The 26,815-nt window shown below is 43.7% G+C and overlaps 1 long non-coding RNA gene across 1 annotated transcript; it reads left to right on the top strand.

Moving 5' to 3' along the window:
• Positions 1 to 242: 242 nt before the first annotated feature.
• On the top strand, positions 243 to 4,354 carry LOC309371025. Its single transcript, XR_014168791.1, has 2 exons — positions 243 to 2,712; positions 3,889 to 4,354. It is a non-coding gene; the product is annotated as an uncharacterized lncRNA (long non-coding RNA).
• Positions 4,355 to 26,815: the final 22,461 nt, after the last annotated feature.

Genomic DNA, 26,815 nt, shown 5'->3' with positions numbered 1-26,815 from the left:
ACTTCCACAAGCATTCGTGGCTGCACTATAATCATTTTTAGCTGCTGGCAATCTAACTTTCATGAGCATTACTATGGTTGTTGATATACTTATCCTCAATTAGTTAATATGTTTTCTAATAATATGCTAGCTAAAAGTTCTTACCAACTATACAGGCTTTGATGGCTGGTGTACATGAGGGTGGGGAGGACAGGATTTTCAGGTCCAGTACTTTGTACTTCTGTGAGTGGGTCAGAGATGGGGTTCTCTGACCCACTCACAGAAGAGGATATAGATTTACATAAAATCTGCATGTGCAAATTTATGCCCTCTTTGCAGGTGGTGTGGAGGTCCCAAAAATAAATCATTAGCTACACACATAAAAAATGTGAACAAGTGAAGCTTTCCCAATAATTGCATTTCCATACTAGAAATAGCTTAATTTCTGCATGCCACATAGCTGATCCCTACCTTCCCCCAATGCCAATCTTAAACCAAAGTCTAGTCTATAATCCAGTGCCCGCCTTCCTGGGAGTGCACCCATTAGAGACAGATAAACATGCTCACCATTGCACTGGAAGTTGGTTGTACAGTGGATTCTTAATGAGTCTTCAGTTCCTGCACAGCTGAAGACGTGCTAAGCCTCTCTGCAAAGTTCTCAGTTTTCTTTAACATCCACTCACACTTATTGGTATTTACAGATATATATATATTATATTTGCAGATAATAACTTATATTATATTATTGGTATTTGCAGATAATAACTTACAGGGAGTACCAGACCTCAGACGAACCCACACAGAAAATATGCATCCTGGTTGTTAGGGGGAAAAGGAAGGACAAACTACAGAAATTAAAAGGACTAGAAAACGAGGAGAAGTGCACTAAAGGAGGGGGGTGAACATTAGCTCTTTGGGACCCTAGACATTCCTCTCACTTAGTGTCCAGACAACTCACTCATCAATCACATCTCTGACTTTACTCATTGGAAAGAAGGACTGAAGGGCTGGCTCATCTCACTGAAATCCTAGAAGGGTACATGCACATTTTGCTTCATGGCTTCCTTTCGAGGAGGGCTAGGCACTTGCCTTTAAAAAAATGAAGACGAAAGCTGTGTCTGAGGCCCCTGCTGGCCAATGGCCCATCAGCCACTTGCCAACAGCATGGCCAGCAGTACCTACTTGACAGTGGTCCTCCTTGTACATTCCATTCCCAACCATCAGGCAGTATCAGAGTACTATTTTGAGGAAACTGATACTGCTTTGAAGACAAGGGCTGGACAGAGAGGGATGCCACAAGTTATGCCAGGGAATTTGAGGCGAGGGACCAAGCCAGGAGTCAGAGCTGAAGAACACACTGAAACATGAGAGCAAGGAAAACTGGAGTTGCTCAGGCCAAGCGCCAGCTCAAACAGGAAGCCCTTTATATCCTTTTCTATCCAGGAGGGCTCAATGGCCAACCCAAAGCCTGAGAAAATTTTGCACACCCTTCCCCTGCCGAAGATGCTTCCACTTGCAGTTCTGGTGGTTCACCACATGGGGCAGCTGTGCACAAAGATGAGGGTTCCTGGTTCTAACCCCAGCAGCTCCTGACATTGGTTGCCTACCTGCTGTCTCTCATGCACAACTAGTATTATTTGTTGTTTCACAAAATTTATACACCGCTTGATTGCAGAAAAACCTCAAAGCAGTTTACAAAAAAATAAATCAATAAAATCCTCACTAAAAAAATTACAACCATAATTTAAAACATACAAAAGGTTAAAACCACAACAGAAGAGACTAAAACAAATTAAAACTCATACAAACTTTCTAAACATCTGAGTAGGATTGTTTAAATAAGAATGTTTTTCGCAGGCACCAGAAAGAATACAGTGAAGACACCTGCCTGATCTCAAGTGGCAGGGAGTTCCAAAGTACTCGTGCCGCCACACTAATCGACAAATGCAGTGCAGGTATTATGCGGCACCTGAAAAAGTTCCAGTTCCATCAATCAAAGCCGTTGAATAGGTGCATATTGGGTAAGGCAGTCTTGAAGATCAACTGGACCCGAGTTGTTAAGGGCTTACATTATGGACTAGTGCATTTCTCCAGAAACAGATACTACAGCAACAGAATTAAACACCTGACAAGAAAACTTGCTATGACTGCCTTGAAAGCTCTCGCTATTAGGGAAGGATTCATCCCACCCTGAATTTCATTTAAAATAACATTCAACACCACATTTTGTGGTAGCCAATTTCTGATCAGTGCTTTTTTTCCTGTTAGTGTGCACTTGAACACAAAATGCAGCTAAAAAGCTGATAATGTACAGCTCCATGCCAGGAGGAGCTGCTCCTTCGCTGCGGTGCTTGTGCCTGGTGCCTGGTGAAGTTCTGCCCACCCCACCCCCCAGGTCTGGCCTGAAGGTGAGCAAGCAAGTGGGTGGCAGCATTGCCACCGCCCCTCCTCAGCCATGGCACATCCCACACCCGGTGGCAGCAGAGAGCAGCTTCCCTGCCCCTCTCCTACCCTGAACTGTTCTGCACCCCACTCCTCCGCGCCCCACCCCCCCTTGGGACTGGGCACAAAAGTGCCAAGATAAGTTTAGGACTTATAATCTTTAAATGGAGAACTACTTAGCCCTACATTAGTTTCAAGGTGAACTGGAGAATTTTGAAATACCTTGCAGGGTTTGGGAGAAGATAAAAATGGAGCAGAAGGTGAACCATGTTGGAGCTACTTGAACGAAAGGTGAGATATAAATGTAGTACATAATAAACTCTGTTTTTCCCTTATTTTTGGTCATAGTTTTCATCAGGACCAAAGCATTGGGCAGGGGTTAAGTAAAAGGCAAAGGCAAAGGACCCCTGGATGGCTTAAGTTCAGTCAAAGGCAACTATGGGGTTGCAGTGCTCATATCACTTCAGGCTGAGGGAACCAGTGTTTGTCTGCAGACAACTTTCCAAGTCAAGTGGCCAGCATGACTAAACTGCTTCTGGTGCAACGGGACACCGTGATGGAAACCAGAGCACACAGCAATGCTGTTTAGCTTCCAGTCAGCAAGCGCAAGAGGTTCAGTGGTTTAGACCACAGTGCTCAATGTCAAGCCTATCAAGTGGTGATAGCGATGGCGAAGAGGACTTTATCCACCGCCTCTATGGCAGAAAAGAGCAGCTCTAACTTGTGTCCAGTCAGATTCAGAGTGAGTTTTCCACCACCAGCGCTCTAGCCATCTCAGCAATTGTCTCATTGCCCTCAGCTCTGGGGAAAACTATGGGGCTGTCTGGGCTCCATGCAATCGGAGAGGGCGCTTCAGAGCCAGACAGTCAATAGCCCTGGTTAACTCCACATTCCAGTGGGCCACCAGGGAATCAGCTGAAAGGCCATCAACTTAGGATATAACAACCTCTATCACTCTCTGAAAGTCATTTGGATCCATTAAGTGGCAGGGGCAGACCACCCAGATCAGTCCCATCTTCCTGTAGAGGGGAAGAGTTGCAGAGAAGTCCAGTTGCACCAGGAAGTGGTCTGACCATGACACTTATTTTGTTTCACTTTTACTTAGTGTCAGATCACCCACATCCATAGAGATGAACACCAGGTCCAAGGCATGTCCGCGGCTATGGGTTGGGCCAGACTTATTCAGGGACAGCCCCATGGATGCCATGCTTTCCACGAAGTCCTAAGCGGCCCCTTGTACGGTCATGTTGGCATGGATGTTAAAATCCTCTAGGACAACCAGACTAGGTGTCTCCAGGAGAACATCTGCCACGACCTGGAGCAGCGTGGGCAGGGAATCCTTGGTGCAGCGGGGAGGTCGGTACACCAAAAGGAATCCTGTACTGCCCGTATTGCCCAGCTTCCAGAACATGCACTCAGAAAACTGGGTCTTTCCAATACCAGAATATTTCCTTTTGGTAATTATAGGGACAGAACTACCTAAACTGTATAGAAACTGATTCATGTATGCCACTACAGCGGCAAGAATGTTGCAAAGAATGTTAAAAAATGGAAAGAATCAGAAGTCCCAGCTAAGGAAGAATGGATACAAAACCTTATGGAAAATGCAGAAATGGCAAAACTTACCAAAAGAATAAGAAATCAATATAACATTTTTAAAATAAAGAATGGAAGTGGTTTATTGAATATTAACACATATATTGTAAACAGATAAAAACATTGGCAGGACTATTGTAATAACCTGCAGTTTCATAAGAGTATATATTTAAAGAAGATGAATAAATAAGCAAATTAAGTTAATTTGGGTGAGATATGCAGAAGATATTAAAAATAAATTTAAGGAACCAGAGAAAGAGGGGGAAGGAAGTCAAGTTTTGAAATGTCAAAATGATTATAAAAATAGTGAAATGTATAAACTTGAAAAATATAAATATTTTTTTTAAAGCATCTGCAAGCTAGTGACCACCATATAATTTGACAATAAATTCCATAGGGGCATTATGCCTTGTGCGAGAAATTTTTTTCCTTTATCTGTGCTGAACCTACTTCCAGTTGGTTTTGTTGGATGACACCCACTCAGCCCATCCCAGCAAGCTCCAGTATTATCAGAGAGAGAACAAATTCCCACCCCTCATACTTTCCACACCATTCATAACTTCACACACCTTTCTCCCTTGGGATGTCAGATCATGCTAAAGCTCTTTCACGGCAGGTCTGAAAAACAAGCAGTAGCTCGCAACTCTTGATTAATCTCACCTAATATTCTTTAACTACTGTTCAATTCAAATTTCATTGAATATTATTCTTCACTCTCATGACCTCAAATAGAGTTCATGATGCCTCATTATCTCAGGCAAATATGCCAGTGAGAAAAATGGGAGGGAAGTCTTGTTTGCGATTAATCTTGGATAAGGCCAGAAAAAGAGATCTTATCAGCTGCCCCACTTTCCAGCACTGGCAATTATGAAAAAGACTGAATTGCTCCTGGGGCAATTGGAGCAGAAGACGCAAATGAACACCAACTCAGCAAAACAGATCAGTTAACAAAATGGGACTGGTTTGGCTGGGATAAGATATATATATATATATATTTCTTTAAAAAATGAAGTGCTCTACAAGCATATAATCAGGAATCAGGAAATGCCACAAGTTATTGATAAGTATGGCCTTTCTTCGGACACTCCGAGTTCATTAGACTTTGAGATGGCATCTCACCACATGAAAAGATTTCTGTGCTGATTGCATTTCTACCTGCCTGCCTGTCTTGCTATGGCAAACTCCCCATTCAGACTCCTCGCAAATATCAAATGAAGACAAGCCTTTACAGCTCTGCGGCTACAGCCTATGCACTCAGCCATAGTTGAAGGGTGCCTTCGTCCGATCCCTGAAGAAAAGAGAGTTTGCCCATGTGGTGATGATGTGCCTGAAGATTTATTTACCCACTACTTACTAGTCTGCCCAAACCGCAAGGACTGAAGAGCAGTCTTGTTCAAAGACTTATTATTATTTATTAAATTTGTATACGTAGATCTCAGAACACAAAATTACAATATAAAAAACACAAAATACATAATGGAAACACAAAGACAACCCCAAAATCCCCCCTTCCACAACACATCTTGAAAGGGTGTTGGATGTCAATCAGCCAAATACCTAATTAATGAGAAATGTTTTCACCTGGAGCCTAAAGGTGTATAATGGAGGCGCCAGGCGAACCTCCCTGGGGAGAGCATCCCACAAACGGAGTCACTGCAGAAATGGCCTGTTCTCATGTTGTCACCCTCCGAAGCTCTTTGTGGAGGGGGTACATGAAGAAGAGCCTCAGGAGATGATCTCAGGGTCCACTGGGAGATTGTCTGGGTATTGATTAAGTCTTTATTAAGGGACAGGTCCCCCTTTATTCTAAAAATAGTGGCCTGTTTTGCCTTCAGAGCAACAATTTCAAGGAGAATTCCCTGGATGCCAAGAACAAGGTCTGGGGCAAGTAGAGAACCCCAACAGATATAAAACAACAAAAAATGCAGCTAAGTAAAGAGTGGAAATATAAGCTGTTAGAACTTTGGAAGGAACTTAGAATGGCATATTTTAAAGTATCCCTCTTCCCCAGCATAGAAAGACCACCTTTGGCAAGTTAAAAATGGTTTACCTACAAACTTTCCAAAGGTCAGGTTCATGTGGTTTTTCATACAGCATTCATAAAAAGTTGCACAGGCAATAAAGTGGCATTTAGTTTAGTCACAAAGTGGTGAAAGTTCCAAATTATTGGTACAGGAACTCAAGAATGGTTGTTAGAGTCATGTGATCTGAACTTGGAGCAACCAGCTCAGATCTCCTCAGACATTGAGCTTCTCTGGTAGACTGGAGTAAGAGGCTTGAATACCTTCCTCCCAAGGTGAGAAGGAGTGACCTAGGTCAGCCTCACAGGACAGTTTACTCTATGGCATTAACCCCTTCATGCATTAATTAGACTTAAACATGTTAGTTACATGAGGCTGCTTATCCCAAAAAACCCCACATTTGCTTCACTGCCATTGTCTCTTAAGAATCCCTTCTCAAGACAAAAATATATCTAACTTCTTCAACCTTTCCTCCTAAGACTTTGTCTTGCCCCTCACCATCATTGCTGCCCCCATCCATGCAGTTTCTCCATCCTTCCAAGCAAGAGGCATTATCACAACCCAGGATCCATGCTGGCCATGTAGAAGCACTCAATGAATGGGCAGAGCAGGGTCAGCGAGGAGCATGACCCTGCAAGGAGAGCCCCAAGAGCCGTACAGACAGGAAAAACCCTACCTAGAGTTAAATCTTAACCAGCCTATTTAATTAATTTAATTGCAATTAGCCTAGTTGCAAGAGCCCACTTTCAGATCCATCAAGTAGTTACACGTGTATGGGGTGCACACACATGCGAAATGACCTTGGCCCAGACACCCCTTTTCAGGGAATGGGGGCACAGATTTGGAGCGGGAGAGGGACGTGCCCACAGCTCCAGCCTCATAAATGCTTGTGCAAGAAGAACTCATGGTGCCAGCAACTGCTCTCTCCCCTGCTGTCAATGGCTGCTTAAGCAAGGGAGTTCTCAACCCTTATTGAAGGCAGAGCTCGCTACGGGGTGGGGGGGGTGCAGCTGCTCTTTCAAGCAGTCTGAGGGCGGCCACTGCTGAAGCAACACCTGAGTTCTGCTCTCATGTCGTCCTGCACAAAGCTGTGCAAGCTACTCTAGCCTTGTCTTCTGCTGAGGCTTCCACCCAGAAAACAGAACAGTGTACACTCACAATATTCCAAGCAGAAAGGAAAAAATCAGATAAAATCACTGGGGGTTTTTTTGCACAAAGTAAGGTCAAGAGGTCAAGCACCGCAAAAGACAACAGCAGGTGTGTCACCCTACATCTAGAGCAGTGTGGGAGTGATCCACTCCCCACAAGCAGCCGCTGGTGATGAATAGGCACAGCAAGATCAATAGCATAAAAACACACCTCAAGAGAGACAATTACTTACGTTAATGAGCTGGCCGCTCCCAGAATGTGTTGAGACCAATCTCCAGAGTGTCAAATAATTCCAATTCAGCAGCTTGCATGTTGCAGTCTCTTTGCGAAATGCTCATTTTCCAAGTGTGGCACTTGAAGGCTAGCTCTAGAAGTCCCTGGGGAAACACTGCTTTCTCAGTGTCGCCCTCTTTTAATGTCTGTGTTGTGTCCATTTATTCTCTCAGACAGAGGCTGACCTGTTTTGACCCGCACAACAAGAGAAGGGCATTGGTGGCAAATGTTGGCATATATGACGTTTGAAAATGTGCAGGTAAATGTGCGCTGCTTGGTATGGCCAATATTGTTTGGTCCCATTAGTGTTGCCTAAAGCGATGGGGGACAGAACTGCCCTTGGGTTTTGCAGCAGCTTTGAACTCCACAAGAGAAAGGTGGAGATGGCGAAACTACACATGATGTTAATCCCACCGCCCGTTCTCCAGTACAGGATTTTGCTTTCACAAATAATCCAGACTGGGGCCTTGATCTCTGTGTGTGAGGCAAAGGGACCTTAACCCTTTGTCCTCTGTTGCAGTCCAAATTGCATCATAGACACCTGCCATTTGCATGGAGGGAGAAAATTCACATTAGTTTCAATGTGAATTGGAGAATTTTGAAAGCTACTTAGGACAGCTACTTAATATCTTCCTAGAGTACAATTGCATTTTCGAAATAGTTGGGAAACTTTGGAAATCTACACCACCAAATATATCATACTAAATATTAGATTTGTTATCAAGAATGTGTTTGGTGATGATATCATTGGACATTTCATACTTTACAAAAATTCCAAATTCCAAATGGAATACCGAAGAGTGTGTAAAGATTGACAACCTTTAATTTGAAATAATAATAATAATAATAATCAGCAGCAGTACAATGATGTACAGTGATGTCTACTAAGCCCTTTTTGAATATTTTATTTATAATTTTCCAATAATACAGTAATTCACATGTTAATAAAAAAATCACGTTAACCATTGACTTCCCTTCCACCCTTCCATGGTTCCTTCTAAATGCCAAATGCTGCTGCATATTATAATCAAGCCATACCTTATTTTTCTCCTTTTATTCTCAAAATCCCTTTTACTGCTGAATTTACTCTAAACCTACTAACAATCTAACCTGTTTACAATACTTCTTCATACAGTCTACAAACATTTTCCAATCCTCCATAAAAGCTGTTTTGTCTTGGCCTCTAATTCTACTGGTTAGACTTGCTAATTCTGCATACTCCATCAGTTTCAACTGCCACTCCACTTTCGTGGGAACTGCCGCCTCCCACCATTTGTGAGCATATAGAATCTGGGCTGCAGTAGTTGCACATATAGGTCTCCTAAGCCCTATTTAGTTCAACAAGGTTTAATGTTAGCAGTATAATTTTTTGTGAATACCAGAGGCTGAAAGCCCTGCTTGTTTTGCTTGTCCTCCCCCACCAATCCCTTTCCCATCCCGGTTTCTGATTTGTGCCTATTTTCATAGGAGCAATGTTGGAGGGTATGTTCTAACTTGCAGCCACCCAGCTCCCAACTCTGGCCTTTGTCTTTCTAACTGCCAGCGAGTTGAGGGGGGAGGCATTTGTAATCTGTCACAGAGCCTCATCCTTTGTTACCTTAATGGCCCATTCTTACCTCACAAGGAAGCTAGCCTGGCTGTTCCAGGAATTGAATCCATGCTGTATCCAGGAATTAGAAGGGGCCCTAGCATACAGCCTACGCCCTGCAAAACCCATAACATTATCAAATGTTCTGTGCCCTAAAAACACCCAATTGATATTCAATGTTAATTTTGGTGGAATAAAATTGTTTTACTTCTTGGCAAACAATGACGTACACAAAAGCTCTGCAGAATGTGCAGCTCTACAAAGCACAGGAAATCCTTGCAAAAGCCAGGCATTAGTCACCCAAGAGACAATATAAAGCAGTAATTGTGATGCTCTTTATCGTAACAATTTCCAGATGGGTAGTAGCTGTGCTAGTCCATTGCAGCAAAACAACATGCTCATGTCACCTTTATTATAACATAAGATTTTGTGGACTAGAGCCCACTTCATCAGATGCACAAAAGCTAATGCCATAAAAATTGTTAATCTTTCAGATCCCACAAGTCTCTTTCTGTAGAAGTTTGTGAGATGTTTTATTGTGTTTTTAATATCCTGTTGGGTGCTGCCCAGAGTGGCAGGGGCAACCCAGTCAGATGGGCGGCATACAAATAACAAAATTACTGTCCATTACTATGTCTCTTGCCTTAGCTAAACAAGCCTAGATGACAGATCCAGACCTACAGCTTCTTTGCTCAACCTCTTCCCAAGGACCGGAATCTGCTGGAAGAGGAGCCTTTACAGATCATCTACACTACACCTGCCCAGGATGTCTATGTTGGTGGTCTATATCATTCTGCCAAGTGATTTTACTATAGATAGAATCACATAATTGCAGAGTTGGAAGGGACCAGGAGGATCATCTAGTCCAACTCCCTGCAATGCAGGAATATTTTGCCCAACATGGGTTCTCAAACCCACGACCCCGAGATTAAGACTCTCATGCTCTACCAACTGTACCCCTAATCTGCTACAGATGTCTGGTAAACCCTGAGATTTAGCACTGTGAGGAAGGGAGGAAAAATTATTTTCACACTGTGCAAAACTTTAGAAACCTGGAGTAAGAAAAGGTCTAGGGGAGACGGTAATGTCATCAACCTCAAGGAACACTTCTTCATCAGATGAGTCCATAGTAATTGGATCGGGCAGGCAGAGAAATCTTCAGAACTGGTTAACATCCAGTAGCTTTTTGTTCACAGGACTGAGGTAGGGAGGGACAGTGGTTCTCTTGTCCTTTGCATCAGAAGCTCTGGGGAGGTTCTTTTTCTTCCAGGATTCTTCTCTTCTCTACTGCCTGTGGCACTTGGATGACTCCCTCCTTACAGGCTGAAGCCCTGATGATTGCAACAGTGAGAGGAACCTCAGTCTGTATGGGATAGATGCTTTCACTCTGTATGTCCTGCTTTTAATTTGAGGTGTGTTTGAAGGTAAGGCATTTGCAGTGGTATTATCTACATGTCTACTCAAAGGGATATCCCATCAAGTTCAAAAGGGTTTACTCCCAGGTATTGGAGTACAGCTTAAGTTACTTACTGGCTGGTAAAAAGCACTGTGCCTATTGTCAGATGCACATTGTTCCTTAATGAATGAGGAGTGAGAGCCTATGAATGCTAAAGGGTGAAGGGGAAGCTTTTTTGCATGTTTTTTATTATTTCTTAGCTGTTATTTCTGCTTATTTGGGGGGGCCATGGATTTGCTGACTCCCCTTTGCCCAGGGAGCAAATGATTCAGCAGAGGAAACACAGCCCAGAATAACTAAGGAGATAGTACAAGAATACTTGGCTAGTTTAGATATATTCAAGTCTCCAGGGCAAGATGAACTGCATCCAAGGGTATTAAAAGAACTGGCAGATGTGATCTCAGAACCACTGGCAGTCATCTTTGAGAATTCCTGGAAAACAGGCGAAGTCCCGGCAGACTGGAGGAGGGCAAATGTTGTCCCTATTTTCAAAAAGGGGAAATACCAGGGAAGATTCTGGAGCAGATCATTAAGCAAACAGTCTGTGAGCACCTAGAAAGGAATGCTGTGATCACCAATAGTCAGCATGGATTTCTGAAAAATAAGTCATGTCAGACGAACCTGATCTCGTTTTTTGACAGTATTACAAGCCTGGTAGATGAAGGGAACGCAGTGGATGTAGCCTACCTTGATTTCAGCAAGGCATTTGACAAGGTGCCCGATGATCTTCTTGTAAAGAAGCTGGTAAAATGCAGTCTTGAGTATGCTACCACTCAGTGGATTTGTAACTGGCTGACTGACCGAACCCAAAGGGTGCTCATCAATGGTTCCTCTTCATCCTGGAGAAGAGTGACTAGTGGGGTGCCACAGGATTCTGTCTTGGGCCTGGTCTTATTCAACATCTTTATCAACGACTTGGATGATGGACTCAAGGGCATCCTGATCAAATTTGCAGATGACACCAAACTGGGAGGGGTGGCTAACACCCCAGAGGACAGGATGACACTTCAAAACGACCTTGACAGATTAGAGAACTGGGCCAAAACAAACAAGATGAATTTTAACAGGGAGAAATGTAAAAAGTATTGAACTTGGGCAAAAAAAATGAGAGGCACAAATACAAGATGGGTGACACCTGGCTTGAGAGTAGTACATGTGAAAAGGATCTAGGAGTCTTGGTTGACCACAAACTTGACATGAGCCAACAGTGTGACACGGCAGCTAAAAAGCCAATGCAATTTTGGGCTGCAACAATAGGAGTATAGTATCTAGATCAAGGGAAGTAATAGTGCCACTGTATTCTGCTCTGGTCAGACCTCACCTGGAGTACTGTGTCCAGTTCTGGGCACCACAGTTCAAGAAGGACACTGACAAACTGGAACGTGTCCAGAGGAGGGCAACCAAAATGGTCAAAGGCCTGGAAACGATGCCTTATGAGGAACGGCTAAGGGAGCTGGGCATGTTTAGCCTGGAGAAGAGGAGGTTAAGGGGTGATATGATAGCCATGTTCAAATATCTAAAAGGATGTCACATAGAGGAGGGAGAAAGGTTGTTTTCTGCTGCTCCAGAAAAGCGGACACGGAGCAATGGATCCAAACTACAAGAAAGAAGATTCCACCTAAACATTAGGAAGAACTTCCTGACAGTAAGAGCTGTTCGACAATGGAATTTGCTGCCAAGGAGTGTGGTGGAGTCTCCTTCTTTGGAGGTCTTTAAGCAGAGGCTTGACAACCATATGTCAGGAGTGCTCTGATGGTGTTTCCTGCTTGGCAGGGGGTTGGACTCGATGGCCCTTGTGGTCTCTTCCAACTCTGTGATTCTATGATTCTGTGCTCTTGAAGGCTAGTGTCAGGGACTGGCTGGATGAGGAAGAGTGGTGGCAGCCAGTGGTCCAGGTAGCACCTGAGGGGTAAGGGGACTTGGAGGTGATTTGCCCTGGAATCTCAAGGTCTTCTTATGCAAGCATCCAGGCAATCAGAACATTGTGCTTCTGACTGTCAGTGACATAGAGCTCAGTCTCCTGTGAGCTTGTTGGCTCTTGCCTCTCTCACAGCTTGAGGTGGGGCCTGCTTTCCTGCAATCCAACCTCCCACAGGATTATTCTGGGGTAGCAAATTGTGACTGCTCTACTCCTGTGGGGGTATGTGAAATAGCTACCCGTATTTTTCGCTCTATAACACGCACCCGACCATAACACGCACATAGTTTTTAGAGGAGGAAAACAAGGGGAAAAAATATTCTAAACAAAACAGCGGATGTATGATTTTTGTGGTTCATGCTGTGGCCACAGACATGTGATCTGACGGTGAGTTTGGGGTAGCCCAATGCAAAAATCCTGAGGATCCATGTGCTTTGTAACCATGTTTTTGCACCACTGAGGCCCCAGGCAACAGTGGGTGCGTGATTTTTTTGGTGCAAGCTGTAGCCATGGACATGCTATGTGATCTGATGGTGAATTTGGGGTGACCCAGTGCAAAAATCCTGAGGATCCATGTGGATCTATGCTTTGTAACCACATTTTAAGTGGGGAGGGAAGGAAAAGCACTCAAGCGACAAGGAGCACGCGTGGGGTGTGTGGAGAAGGATGCTGTTAATAATGCAGAAGAGGGGTATAAGAGGAGAAGGCTCCTCTCCTCTCCCGCTTTGCTCCTTTAAAGCAAGCAGGCTCTCTGTCCCTCTCTCCTCCCCACTCAGTGGCTCTTCTCCCGCTTTGCTGTTTCAAAGCCAGCCACGGAGGAAGGAAGGAAGGAAGGAAGGAAGGAAGGAAGGAAGGAAGGAAGGAAGGAAGGAAGGGGAACCATGGATCCTCTGCTCACGACTGCAGCAGATCCCCCCGCCATCTGTAGGCATTCGCTCCATAACACGCACAGACATTTCCCCTTACTTTCTGGAGGAAAAAAGTGAGTGTTATGGTGCAAAAAATACGGTAAGTTTGCTAGACTCTGAGAACGTGTGTGTTTGTGTGTATATGTGTGTGTATAATATAATTGTTTGATTAATAGTCATCTTCACTCATCAGAAAACTCTAGAACTATAGTTCTGGGAGGGGGCTAGGAAGTCTCTAGAAGAGAATTCTCAGTAACCTTGTCAAACTACAATTCAAAATGTGTGTGAGACGAGGAAGGGGGTTGTGATGTCAACACTTTCCGCACATTGTATATTTATACATTCATTGATGGCACTCCTGATGTAATTGTTGCCCTCACGCAGAAGCCCATGATAGCATCAGCAAAGCTTGGGCACCAGTTATGAGTCTCCAGTGATGTTTCAATTGTTTCTGAGCCAGTGTGGTGTAGTGGTTAAGAGCGGTAGTCTCGTAATCTGGTGAACTGGGTTCGTGTCTCCGCTCCTCCACATGCAACTGCTGGGTGACCTTGGGCCAGTCACACTTCTCTGAAGTCTCTCAGCCCCACTCACCTCACAGAGTGTTTGTTGTGGGGGAGGAAGGGAAAGAAGAATGTTGGCCGCTTTGAGACTCCTTCGGGTAGTGATAAAGTGGGATATCAAATCCAAACTACTACTACTACTACTTCTTCTTCTTCTTCTTCTTCTTCTTCTTCTTCTTCTTCTTCTTCTTCTTCTTCTTCTTCTTCTTCTTCTTCTCCTTCTTCTCCTCCTCCTCCTCCTCCTCCTCCTCCTCCTCCTCCTCCTCCAGACTGAGGTCACATGGAGTATCAATGATAAGAAGCTCTAGATTAGCCTTGACTCCAAAAGTCCCAAAGATCGTGGCTACAACAGGTGGCGCAAGATTCTTTCCAGTGATTAAGATAAAGCAATAGGAAGGGAAGTCCTGTTCCCAGTTCCCACTACCTGGCCGCTGGGAGTATGCTGCCTCTAAATAGGGAGGTTTCACTCCTTCCCTGTCATTATATCTACAGATAAAGCTCCTGCCCCCTCACCAATTGCTTTTGTACACACAGGTCACTCTGGTAGTAGAAGGAGAGAGGAAAATTACAAAAGCTGCTACAAATCCAGTGGTAACTTTATGATCATTAAGTATTCTCAGAATATAACTTGTACTGCAATATGATTCTTTTTAAGAGGTCAGTTTATTTAGAAAAAGAACTATACTTAGCCATTATTTGCAGTTATCTGTCTATGCATATCTAACAGTGGTAGTATTTTCCATCTACATGCTTTATAGCAGTGAACAGAATGTGGTGATTAGCTAACAGTTTTAATTTGTTACCTAGTCAAAACCAGCACCTTTCCCAGCTTTACTCCTGTATGGCTTAAGACTACAATCCTGTTCCCACTTACCTGGAAGCAAGCCCCATTGAATTCAGTAGGACTCACAACTGCTTTGAAAGTTCAGCTGTATTCACACATTCAGAATACTTTGTGGGGGCTTTCAGGTCCATCCTATGTGCATCTACTCCAAAGTTAACTCCCAGGTATGTGGCTATAGGACTGCAGCCTTAAACTGAGAAGGAGTCAGTAGCATGTCCATGACAGCTGAACTTTACAAGCCTCCCTGTGATTGGGGCCCCTGCATTATCAGAGTTCCCAGTCATGAGAAGGCTTGTAAGGGTATCTATTCAAACAGGGTCAACCTGCACTTAGGCATTTGCTCAGGTGACACAACAGGAACAGCATTGGATTTGAGAACCCTTTCCACCCACCCACCCACTGCCAGCATGCAGGACTCCAGGGGTGCAGCCACAACTTTGCTGCTGTACGTCCTTAGAGCAAGGGATTGTGGGCAAGTTGGCCTCGGATAACGCCTGCACTGCTATGCTTTGGTGTATCAAATGCTGTTTAAAATTTACAAGTTTAACATCTTACTACTGTTAAGGTCTACCAGTTTGCTGCTTTTAAGCTTTAAATAACAATTGTCCTGGCAGCAGCAAAGCAATGCAGGTGCTCTCTGAGGTCCCCTCATCCACAATGGCTCACCTCTCTGGGAAGACCCCTGTTCCCCAGGGTTTTATGCCAGGTGGGAGTTTCTGGAAAGCCTTTTCACACACAAACTACTGTTGTTGATACAGAAGGAAACAGAAAAGGATGAGGAGGGAGGATAATGTCATGCATGTGAGGGGGGAGGGGGCAGCAGCCGTATCTCTCCTTCAGGGGACACAGAATGTCTCGTGCGAACCCTGCTGCTGAATTGCATATTGTTGGAAAATAAAAGGGGAATAACAATTAATCCTGAAGTCCCACATGTGGGGGAAATTACAAAAAACCCCGACCAATTGCCTGAAATCTTTAGCTCTGTGGTCTTTAACCTTTCTTTTACAAACAGAGATGCATTGCTAGGTTTGACTCAGACTTTTCCACACCTATGAACCCCCTTAGACTTTCCTGCTTAATGTGGAGATGTTGTGGCTGGAGCACGCTTGTCCACCTTGCCCTCTCCACTTCAAGCCTCCATGCTTACTTTTGACCACATAACGAGAGCTTTTGTCAGACTGGAAATATGTAAAATTTTGGTCAGGAATTTTCAGATAGCTATATCCCCCATTTTTTGTTTTTGGTACCAGTTGTCCTGAGATGACTGGGGAGCAGTTTTCCCATTGCACATTTATACAGTGGTACCTTGGGTTAAGTACTTAATTCATTCCAGAGGTCCGTTCTTAACCTGAATCTGTTCTTAACCTGAAGCACTTTAGCTAATGGGACCTCCTGCTGCTGCTGCGCTGCTGCTGCGTGATTTCTGTTCTCATTCTGAAGCAAAGTTCTTAACCTGAGGTACTATTTCTGGGTTAGCGGAGTCTGTAACCTGAAGCGTATGTAACCCGAGGTACCACTGTACTACGTTTTGTCTTATAGGAGGGATTGGCAGCTGTGAACCCTGGGCCACACCTAGTCCCATTGAGCCCAGCCTTCTAGTTTCCAGGCTGATAGAGGGATTTGGAATAAGTTGCACCTGTTATAAAACAAAGCCCTAGAAGAGGTTTTGTGGGATGAGGCTTGTGCATTGCTGAGCCAAAACTAGTTTCTGATTAAGATCTTATGAGGTTTTCTCCGGAGGAGCCACATATCAAAACATCTTGACCTGCCATGGCACTGAGCTGAGCTGTAGTATCTTTCAGGGCATTTTGATGGAATCCTAGCCGCTCCATTTCACCCGAGGGCAGCTGTTCATATTTTTCATATGCTGTCATCCAGCAAGGGATCCCCACCCACGTATGGATCTAGGACTTAATTAAGCATGCTATTTACTTCTCTTAAGGACTAATTATTGATTCCATGCTCTGTTGTAATACTGCACCTGCAAAGGTAGGATCTACTTCCTAATTATCTTATGTGTGCAATCAAACCATTTCCTCCCATAGTGAGAAATGAACCTGTTCCATTAAACACACATGCGCTATTGTTCAGGCACAGCAAAGGACTTTAAAGTTCTGTTCATTTCTGTAAGAGAGTTAAGCATATGTTTTCCGGATAGGACTGAGGGAGTACAATGCAGATTCAGAAAATGTTGCAAGGGAAGAAAGGGGTGGGGGTGCGGACCCTCCTGCAAAAGCTAAAGTGAAGAGCAGTAGCTTATGTCAGAGTATCGACGTTTGCTTCTCCTGTGCTAGTTAAGAAAATTAAAGAGATGAGATCGCTATCAAGAACATGTTATCCATTGATTCTGAAATTGAAAATAATTCAATAACTGAGTGGAATAAGTTATTATTGTTCTTAGGATTTATAACCCTGATTTAAAAAAATACTTCGAAAAATAAAATTGGTTATTGCTCATCTTCTGCATTCCTTGAAGTTTATTACTGAAGTCTTTTCTTTTTACTTTATTGAGTAATTTGAATAAGGAAAAATGAAAGATTTAACATATAGAATGAGAGAACAAGAAGAATGTACATTGAGGACTTCCGCCTAGGCAGCATGGCGGCTGCAGCAGCAGAAAAGAGCTCCTGAAGCCAGCCAGAGTAAAAGGCTCTGTCTGGCCGATCCCCGGGCTCCCAGGTCTGCTGCTGCCACACTGCCAACGGAGAGGAATCGGGGGTGTCTTTCAAAGGAGCCAAAACACCCCCCCACGACCTTGATTGAGCCGGAAAGGCACCCGACCACCCCCCCAACAGCCGAGAGGAGCTCCAAACCCAGGAAGACAGTGGAGCCAACGCAGAAAGGGAGAAAAAGAGGGAAAGAAGAAGAAAGAAAGAAAGAAAGAAAAAGGAGCCCTAACTTTAACTTTACCGCTGCTGCCCCCATCTCTGCCGACAAAGAAGAGGGGAGCTAGGTGAACACAGGAAGGCAAAAGACGCTGCGAAAACACGTGGCTGAGCCGACCTGAGCCGACCGGAGCCTACCTCTCCATGCAAAGCCGCATGACAAAGGAGATCGCAAAAAGGAAGAAACTACCCCCTTTTTTTCTCTCTCCTTTTTTCTAAAAACAAACAAACAAAATCCTTTTTTTTAACCCCTTCCTTCCCCCCTTTTTTTAAAAAAAAAAGAAATACTTTTTTATTCCCCCCCATATACCTACTTTTATCATTTTTCTTTTTAAAAGAGGGGCCACTGCTGCTGCAGCCACCCTTTAATTGAATCTTTATTTTTATTTCTATCTTTTCTACACACTATTTAAAGACACACTTTTCCACACACACACACACACACTCAATTTAAACCTCATTTTATTTTCACCTCAAACTCCCCTCTTAAGAATTAAAATGGCAGTACCCAGAAAACAGCCCTGAACCATCACAGACCATTTCCTGGGACTGCCACTTCGCCCCAGACTTTCCACTCTCTTTTACCTATACCTTTTTGTTTTTATTTTTAAATAAAAAGCTCTATCTATCTACCTATCTATCTAAAGACAACCCCCCCTTTCTTTCTTTCTTTTTACCTTTAATTCTCATTTTTATCTTTTACCCGTACAATTTTAATTACTTTTTTACAAACAAAAAATAAGAACAATAATTAGGGGGAAATATTATTTTTTTTTATTATTATTTTTTATTTTTTTTTAAAAAAAAACAACACACACACACACACACACACATTCCCCCCCTCTCTTTTTAAAGCCCTTTCTTTTCTATTTGTTGGCTTGTTCTTGAGGGGGGAATCTTTCACCCCCAGCTACAACCACCACTCTCTTTTAAAACAAAAAATTCCTCTACATCACTGTTATTGTTATTGATACTCTCCCCCTCAACTCCCCCCTTTTATTTTTCTCTCCCTTTTTTCTCTCCCCTCTCTCTCTTCACCACTCCTCATTTTTTCCCTTTATCCCACCTTTCATTTTCCATCCCCAATTTTGCTTTCTATCCCTTTTTTTTTAAAATCAACCCCCCCCCTGTTTTAGCCTGTCTGTCAGTTTGTTTTTGAGAGGGGAGCCCTTCCCCCCACCCCCTCTTTTAAAATAAGACTTTCCCCCACACCATTGCAGCAGCTCACCCTCCCTCCCTCCCTCCCTCCTCCCCTCTCCCCCTCTCTTTTCTTCTCCTTCCCTCTCCCACCCTTCCCCCTCCTCCTCTCCTTTTCTCTCCCTCCTCCCTCTCTCCATCCCCCCTTCCCCTAAAGGAAACACATACACACATTCATATCACCCTATCATAATTTGCCCCCTCATACTATAGCTAAAGCTACTGCTGCAATCTAATACCACTGATATTACTGTACTATCTCTCCTCTCTCTCTCCTTCTCTTTCTCTTTCTCTCTCTCTCTCTCCCTCTCTCTCTCTCTCTCCTCTCTTACTCCAACCTCCCCTCTCTCCCCCTGCCTCCCCCTTTCTTTCCTTCTTTCTTTCTTTCTTTCTTTCTTTCTTTCTTTCTTTCTTTCTTTCTTTCTTTCTTTCTTTCTTCTTCTTCTTCTTCTTCTTCTTCTTCTTCTTCTTCTTCTTCTTCTTCTTCTTCTTCTTCCCTTTTCTCCCTCCACCCTTTACATATAGCCTATTTGTCTGTCTCGGTTTCTAAGCGCACTCCCAACCCCAATTTCCACCTTAACTGGACCCCAGTACCCCTTTTGGATATATACAACCCCCTCCTAAACACATATTTCCCCTGGCCCCACCCCTCTAATCTCTTGCATCTCTACCTGCTAACCCCCCTCCCTTTATATGAACTGTCTGTCCGCTAGTCTACCCATCTCTGCTTACCTGCCCTCCCCCCCAGCCTCGGCGGCATCGCTGAGGCAACTACAGAAAACCCAAGAGAAGTTCTTAAAACACAGGCTAGAAGTGACACAAATGACCACCTAATCCAAACGCTCTGTAAAAGCCACCAGCCAACAAAGCCTGATCAGCTCAACAACCAAACAGTACCCAGGAATCACCACTGCCACAACTCCTAACCACCACACGCCCTACCCCAAGTGGACGCCAAGCCAACCTCAAACCAAAACTATCAGGGAGACTGAGATGACACCAACCAGGGAGATGGCAAACAATGCTAAGATGGCAACTCCCCTTCAAGATGATGACCACCCAATAACGAAACGAGATCTGAGGGAAATGGCAGCAAGATTAGAAGAAACACTGAAGGCCACAATGGCTCCCATGCAGGTACTAATCAACAATCTAACCTCCAAAGTGGAAGCTCTAGAGAACAAAAACCAAATGCAAGAAAAAATAATAGAGCAATACCGGGAGGAGAACGCACGTGTGAACAAGAAACTGGACGAACTGGTAAACCAAATGGAAGCAGAACACAGAGAGATGAAAATTAAACAAGCTGACCTTGAAGATCGCAACAGACGTTGTAACATCCGCTTCCGCAACTTTCCTGAAAAAACAGAGGAGAAAAGCCCAGCAGACCTAATTATACGCTGGCTGAAAAACACAATCCCAAGCCTGAAACTCGAGGCGGATGACTTGGAGAGGGCACACAGAGCCCTAAAACCTATGCCAAAACCCAGCGCCCCCCCAAGAGACATCATTGTATGCTTCACACGCTACAAAAAGAAGGAAGAGATATGGCACCACCTCAGAAACTCAAGCAACCTTCGATATGGAGAAACCCCCATTATGGCCCTACAAGACCTATCTCAGGATACCCTAAACCGGAGGAAAAGCCTGCGCCCATGCACCCAGCGTCTCCAACAAGCAGGGATCAAATACCGATGGGGCTTCCCCTTCCGCCTCATTGCAACAACCAATACAACACAACACATGGCTACCAACATACCTGAGGCCCTGCAACTACTAAAGAACCTCGAACTCGACCTCCCACCAGAATGGCAACCGACAAACCCACCAAATGACAGCCCCAACCATGAGGAAACAACAGCAAACAACTGGACGACGGTACAGAGGAAGCGGCAGAACAACGCAAACCAATACAGGCAAGCATCATGCTCAAAACCGTCCCGCCGGCCATACGACACAAGAAACCAGACCAAGATTAACCAAACCAATTCATCGTAGATGGACAACCCTACAATAACAACAACAACCGCAGCTGAATGAAGCAACCAGGAAAAAACCACAAACCGAAGGACTGGTGATTTCTCCCCCCCTTTCCCCCTCTCTCCCCCCCCAAAACATAGATTTAGTTAACACCATCAACATCCCCCCCAACCCCGCACCCCCACAGAAACCCCCACCCCAACACCAGTCCAGACGACCTCAACCACATTCCCCACCACCCACACCTTCAACATCCTCATACTCCATACTAAGGAAAAACAACTCCAACCTTAATAACACAACCCACAATCAGGCTAAAATCTGATACCCAACCAGCAATATGGTGGCACCAGAGCGTACCAGCACCCACATCCCCACCCCAACACACCAACAATGTTGCTCATAACATTGGCAACATTGCTTACGAACCTTATACCTGATAGCGACGTTACAAAGTCACTTCACACTGTCTCGCTGATCACCCCCCATCGCAAACAACAGGGGGGATGGCCTGTCCTTGAACATGGCCTTCCACACCAGCTGAGACCTAGGACCAACCGGCTAAATGCCAGATGGCCCAAAATACCCCAAACAAACGCCTATATGACTACATATAGGAAACTCCCTAGAACTTACCCCCTACTCTTTAACCCAAATCTCACTCTAATCCCACTAGCCCCCCACCCTCCACACCCTAGGTCAGCGCAACCCCACTGGTTCTTTAAACAACACGAAGAGAGAGAGACAAGACAACCCGAACGGGTTGGCAGGGAATCGCCCCACATAATAGACAAGCAAGATGGCTAACTTAAAGCAATTACATTAAATGTGAGGGGGCTGGGAAACCCCATCAAAAGAAAACGCATCACCTCATACATAAACACCATGAAACCACACATCACCTTCCTACAAGAAATACACAACCCACCCAAAGGCAGCAAACTCCTGAGCGACCCCCGCTTCAATCAACAGTGGGTCGCACAAGGCTCAGGGAAAGCTCGTGGTGTAGCCATAATACTCAGAGACCTGAACTTCACTGCCACAACAGTCCTCAAGGACAAAAAAGGCAGATTCATTTTCGCTAAAGGGACACTAGATGGCAAAATCAAACTGACAATCGGCTCCATATATGCCCCAAACACGAAACAATTAGAATTCTTCCAGAAGATACTAAACAAATTCCTCTCCTTCTCTGAAGGGGAAGCAATCCTAGGAGGGGACCTCAATCTAAATATGAAAGGTTTATCCCTGAAAGATATCCACCCCACAACCCCATGGGCAACCTTCCTCCGAAGGAAACCCCCAACAACTAGGAACTCTTACAAGTTACTAAAAATGCTAAAAAACAGGGGTCTCTACGACATTTGGGGCGAGCAAAACCCGGGAGACATCAGCCATACATTCCAATCGGGACGCCATGATACAGTGTCCAGACTGGACAGCATTCTACTCACACAGGGTCTGACCCCCTCAGTAGAATCAACAAACATAGGTAACATTAAAATCACAGATCATGCCCCAGTAGAAGTCATTGTTAAAATAGGAGAAGGAACACAAACCACCCCTTCATGGTCCTTCAGTCCCATCCTAACTACAAACAAACAAATTAGAGAGAGTCTCACAAAAACCCTCCAAAACTACTTCAAGGAAAACGATGTAAACAATATAACAACCCCCCTCCTATGGGACGCAATGAAAGTGGTCACCAGAGGAGCTTGCATAAAAGAGAAAACATTCCTTAAAAAACAAACCTCCTCAAAAATTAGCAAAATAGAACAAGACATCACAGCCCTCTCATCACGCTATAAACAAACAGGATCTAAAAAACTCCTCAAACTTATAGAACAAAAAAGGAGAGAACTAGACTCCCTAGAAATTAACAAAACAATGATCAACATTCTATACTCTAAACAACGTTTCTACGAATATGGGGGGGAAAACTCCAGATTACTAGCAAATAGATGTAGGAAAAAAGCACTCAAAACAAGAATACACTGCATCACCAAAAAAGACGGCAACATAACATTCTCCCCCGAAGAAATAACCTCAGAATTTGCAGAATTCTACTCCAACCTATACACCTCCCATAACCCACCAGAGAAGGAAATCAGAACATTCCTAGCAGGACTGACCATGCCTACCCTAACTGATGAGGAACAGGAATTCATGGACAGCCCTATCACCCCAGAGGAAATAGATGCGGTCCTCAAAAACCTGAAACCACACAAAGCCCCAGGCCCAGATGGCTTCACAGCAGAATTCTATAGGAAATTCAAAGAACCCTTGATGCCCTACATGACCCGCCTATTCAACGACATCATAAAAGGGGGCCCCATCCCCAAAACCTGGACCCACTCCAAAATAGTCTCCATCCCAAAACCACTAAAAGATAGCCTCAAAGTAGAATCATACCGCCCAATCTCATTAATAAACCAAGACTACAAGATATTCACATCAATCTTGGCCAACCGCCTAAAAACCTTCCTACACAAATTAATAGCGCCAGACCAGACTGGCTTTGTCCCTGGCCGCAATATAACAGACCCCATCAGGAAACTACTGAACCTGATCGAACACAGCAAGGCAACCAAACTCCCATTGACAATTATGTCCCTAGACATCCTCAAAGCCTTTGACTGCTTGGAGTGGAAATACATATTAGCAGTACTAACTAACATGAAATTTGGCCCCAACTTCCTACAAATCCTCAAACAAATATACTCCCAAGCCTCAGCAAAATGCAGAACTAACAATATGGATTCTAATACTATAGCTATCCAAAGAGGCACGAAACAAGGATGCCCACTGTCTCCCTTCTTATTTATCCTGGCTCTGGAACCCTTAGCAATCCGCATCCGAGCAGCCACAGACATCAAGGGAGTGGAAATAAAAGGCAGAACCTATAAATTAGGGCTCTTTGCAGATGACCTAATGGTCACAACACCAGACCCCATAAGCACAGCAACCTCCCTAATCAGAGAACTCAACACATTTGCAATGGTGTCGGGCCTACAGGTAAATTTTACAAAGTCAGAAGCTATGTGCTTTAACACCCCTCCTCACACCCAAAAAGAACTCACGAAGGTCACCAAGATAAAACTTTGCCACACCAAGTTCAGATACCTAGGGGTACAAATAACCAGAAACCTCAATAAATTGTACCTCCACAACTACAAGCCCCTGTGGCGACAAATTAACAAAGACCTAAAGAGATGGAATAACATGAATTTCACTCTCTCAGACAAAATAGCCATGATCAAAATGATCACACTCCCAAAACTAACCTACCTATTCCAAACCCTCCCAATCTGGATCCCCTCAACCCAACTTCGCAGTTGGCAGAGAAAACTACACTCTTTCATCTTCTCACATAAAAAACCAAGAATAAGCTCCAAATGCCTGCACCTCCCCACCTCAGAAGGAGGATGGGGAATCCCCAACATAGAAGCATATTACAATGCCAACCAAATACGCCATATAATCCCATATATACTAGAAGATGAGACAAAACAATGGGTACACCTAGAGAGGGACACAATTGAAAACACCTGCACCACAACATACCCACTCCTCCCAAACAAACTAAAGAAAATCCCCACAACGCTTAACAGGTACACACAGACCATGCTCAAAGCATGGAAAACACAAATAGGCAAACTATCCCCAAGCCCATCCCCACTAATCCCCCTGGCGCACCACCCATTATTCTACCATGCAGCACAAAACCTCCAGACAAAAACCTGGCGAACCAAAGGCTTATATCGCCTAATAGACTTTTATAAAAATAACAAACCCTTGTCAACACAAGAAATACAAGACAAACTAGAAGACACCCAAATGACCTGGTTAACACAACACCAACTACATACCCTCTTAAACAACCCAACAGTAAAATCAGCAGCAACTAGGCCCCTGACAACCTTCGAAAACCTCCTCCTAACAACAAAGGGAAACGGTAAAGGGACGGTATCCGCAATATACAAAATACTACTCCAAAATCCCACAAATCCCCTAGACGCAATCAAAAAACAATGGGAGAATGACATAGGCTATGAGATTAACCCCACTCAATGGACCAGAATGTGGTCTAAACCCCCCTTTAAATCCATATCAACGAAAAGAAAAGAACTCACACTGAAACTCACCTACAGGTGGTACCTAACACCAAGGAAACTAGCGCTAATACACCCAGGAACCTCACCAAAATGCTGGAGAGGGTGCACCTCCACAGGCACATACCTCCACATGTGGTGGGAGTGTCCCAAAATTCAACTATTCTGGACAACAGCCATACAAGAAATATGTAAAATAACTAAGCAAGTAATAGACATCACCCCAGAATTGGCCCTACTAAACATCTTCCAAGACAACAATGCCCATTTACACCACAAAGAACTCATAACCCACCTGCTCTCAGCAGCCAGAAACATCATAACCAGACACTGGAGAGACCTGTCAGGAGTAAGCATGGACCAATGGTTCCAAATAGTATGGGAAACAGCCCTACTAGAAAAATTAACTAATAAACTGAAACTGACACGGGGACAAACAGAAGAAGATGCCTTCACCCCGGTATGGCTCCCCTTTATCACATACACAGCCCAACAGGACAATGACAATAATCCACCAACAGCATACAACTCAATATGGCTAACCTGATCCAAAACACCCACCCACCTCACTCACACACGAAAACAAAGATCACCACAGCCAATCACAAGCAAACAATCACACCCTAGGCCAACCCCAACCTCTCTCACCACCAAAGGAACACAAGTGAACAACACAAGCAACGCTGACACCAAACTCTACATACATTAAACATAATAGAAACACCGCCACCTGACCCCACCCCCATCCATCTTCCCTCTCTCCACCCCCTTTCTTTTTTCTTTCTTTTTTCTTCTCCCCCTAATGCCTCAACAAATGAAACAGATTTGTAAAAACGCTACGTGGAAGAAGAAGGGGAAAAAAAAATACGAGGCACTACACTCCTGTAAAACAAGAAAATCCTTAATAAAAAATATTTAAAAAAAAAAAACTAGGAAAGAAGAATGTACATTCAAAAAAGACTGGAAAATGTTTACTGAATATATGGGTGAAAATTGTGTTCATTTAAAAACACTGGTAGCATTAAGATAAATTCAACAGTGTAAATAAGTTTTGATGGATGTAACAATGGATTATTGAATGGTTTTGTTCATAGATATATGAGCTTAATGGTGCTTCAGATAAACAATATAGCCAGATATAACAAAGAAGAAGAAGAAGAAAACTATTTTTTACCAGAGACCCATATTAAGTCTCAAAAGGAGTTATACATTAGGAGTTTAAAAACCCACATCAACACAAAAAGAATAGCTATATACATTAAACCAACCATTGTTCACATTATTAAATGTAAAGAGAAAAATACAGGAGGATATATTATGTTAAAAGGAATATGTTTGATTAAAAAAAGTAACTTTGGTTAATGTGCATGCCCAGAAACACAGGTTTCTAATGGCCTTTTATATTGGAGGTGAATTTTCCCTGGCGGCAGATGACAGAACCACGAGACTGATGTAAAAGAGTTTTATTACAACTATACAAACAACAAACACAAAGCATGTGGGTGTTCTCTTTCTGCAGGCAGTTGCAAACTGCAACTTCTCTCTTTATACACATCACCAGCTATGCCTAATTAGCCAGGAAAACCACACCCAGTACTCACAGAAAATGTCCTTAAAGTTATTTGCACCCTTTTCCTGTTTCGTGACGAGTGATACCTAACATTTTATGTATTTGTGATATATGGAGGGGGACTTTAATAGGATTATAAACCCAAAGTTGAACATGAGACCAGAAATTCCAATAATATTCTACCTCAGAGCTACTTTAAGGGAACCAAACTTTATATCTGATTGATGCATGGATATGGAATAATATAAATTTATGAGAGAATTTATTGAGGACTATAGAAATACATTAGATCTGCAAAATGTTCATGAGGCAGAAAACATCTTGAATTTTACTCAAA

This window comes from Podarcis melisellensis (genome assembly GCF_964234715.1).
Source record: "Podarcis melisellensis genome assembly, chromosome: 5".
NCBI classification, from domain to species: domain Eukaryota; kingdom Metazoa; phylum Chordata; class Lepidosauria; order Squamata; family Lacertidae; genus Podarcis; species Podarcis melisellensis.
The sequence above is the reverse complement of the archived record's forward strand: the minus strand, read 5'-3'. Positions and strand labels throughout refer to the sequence as shown.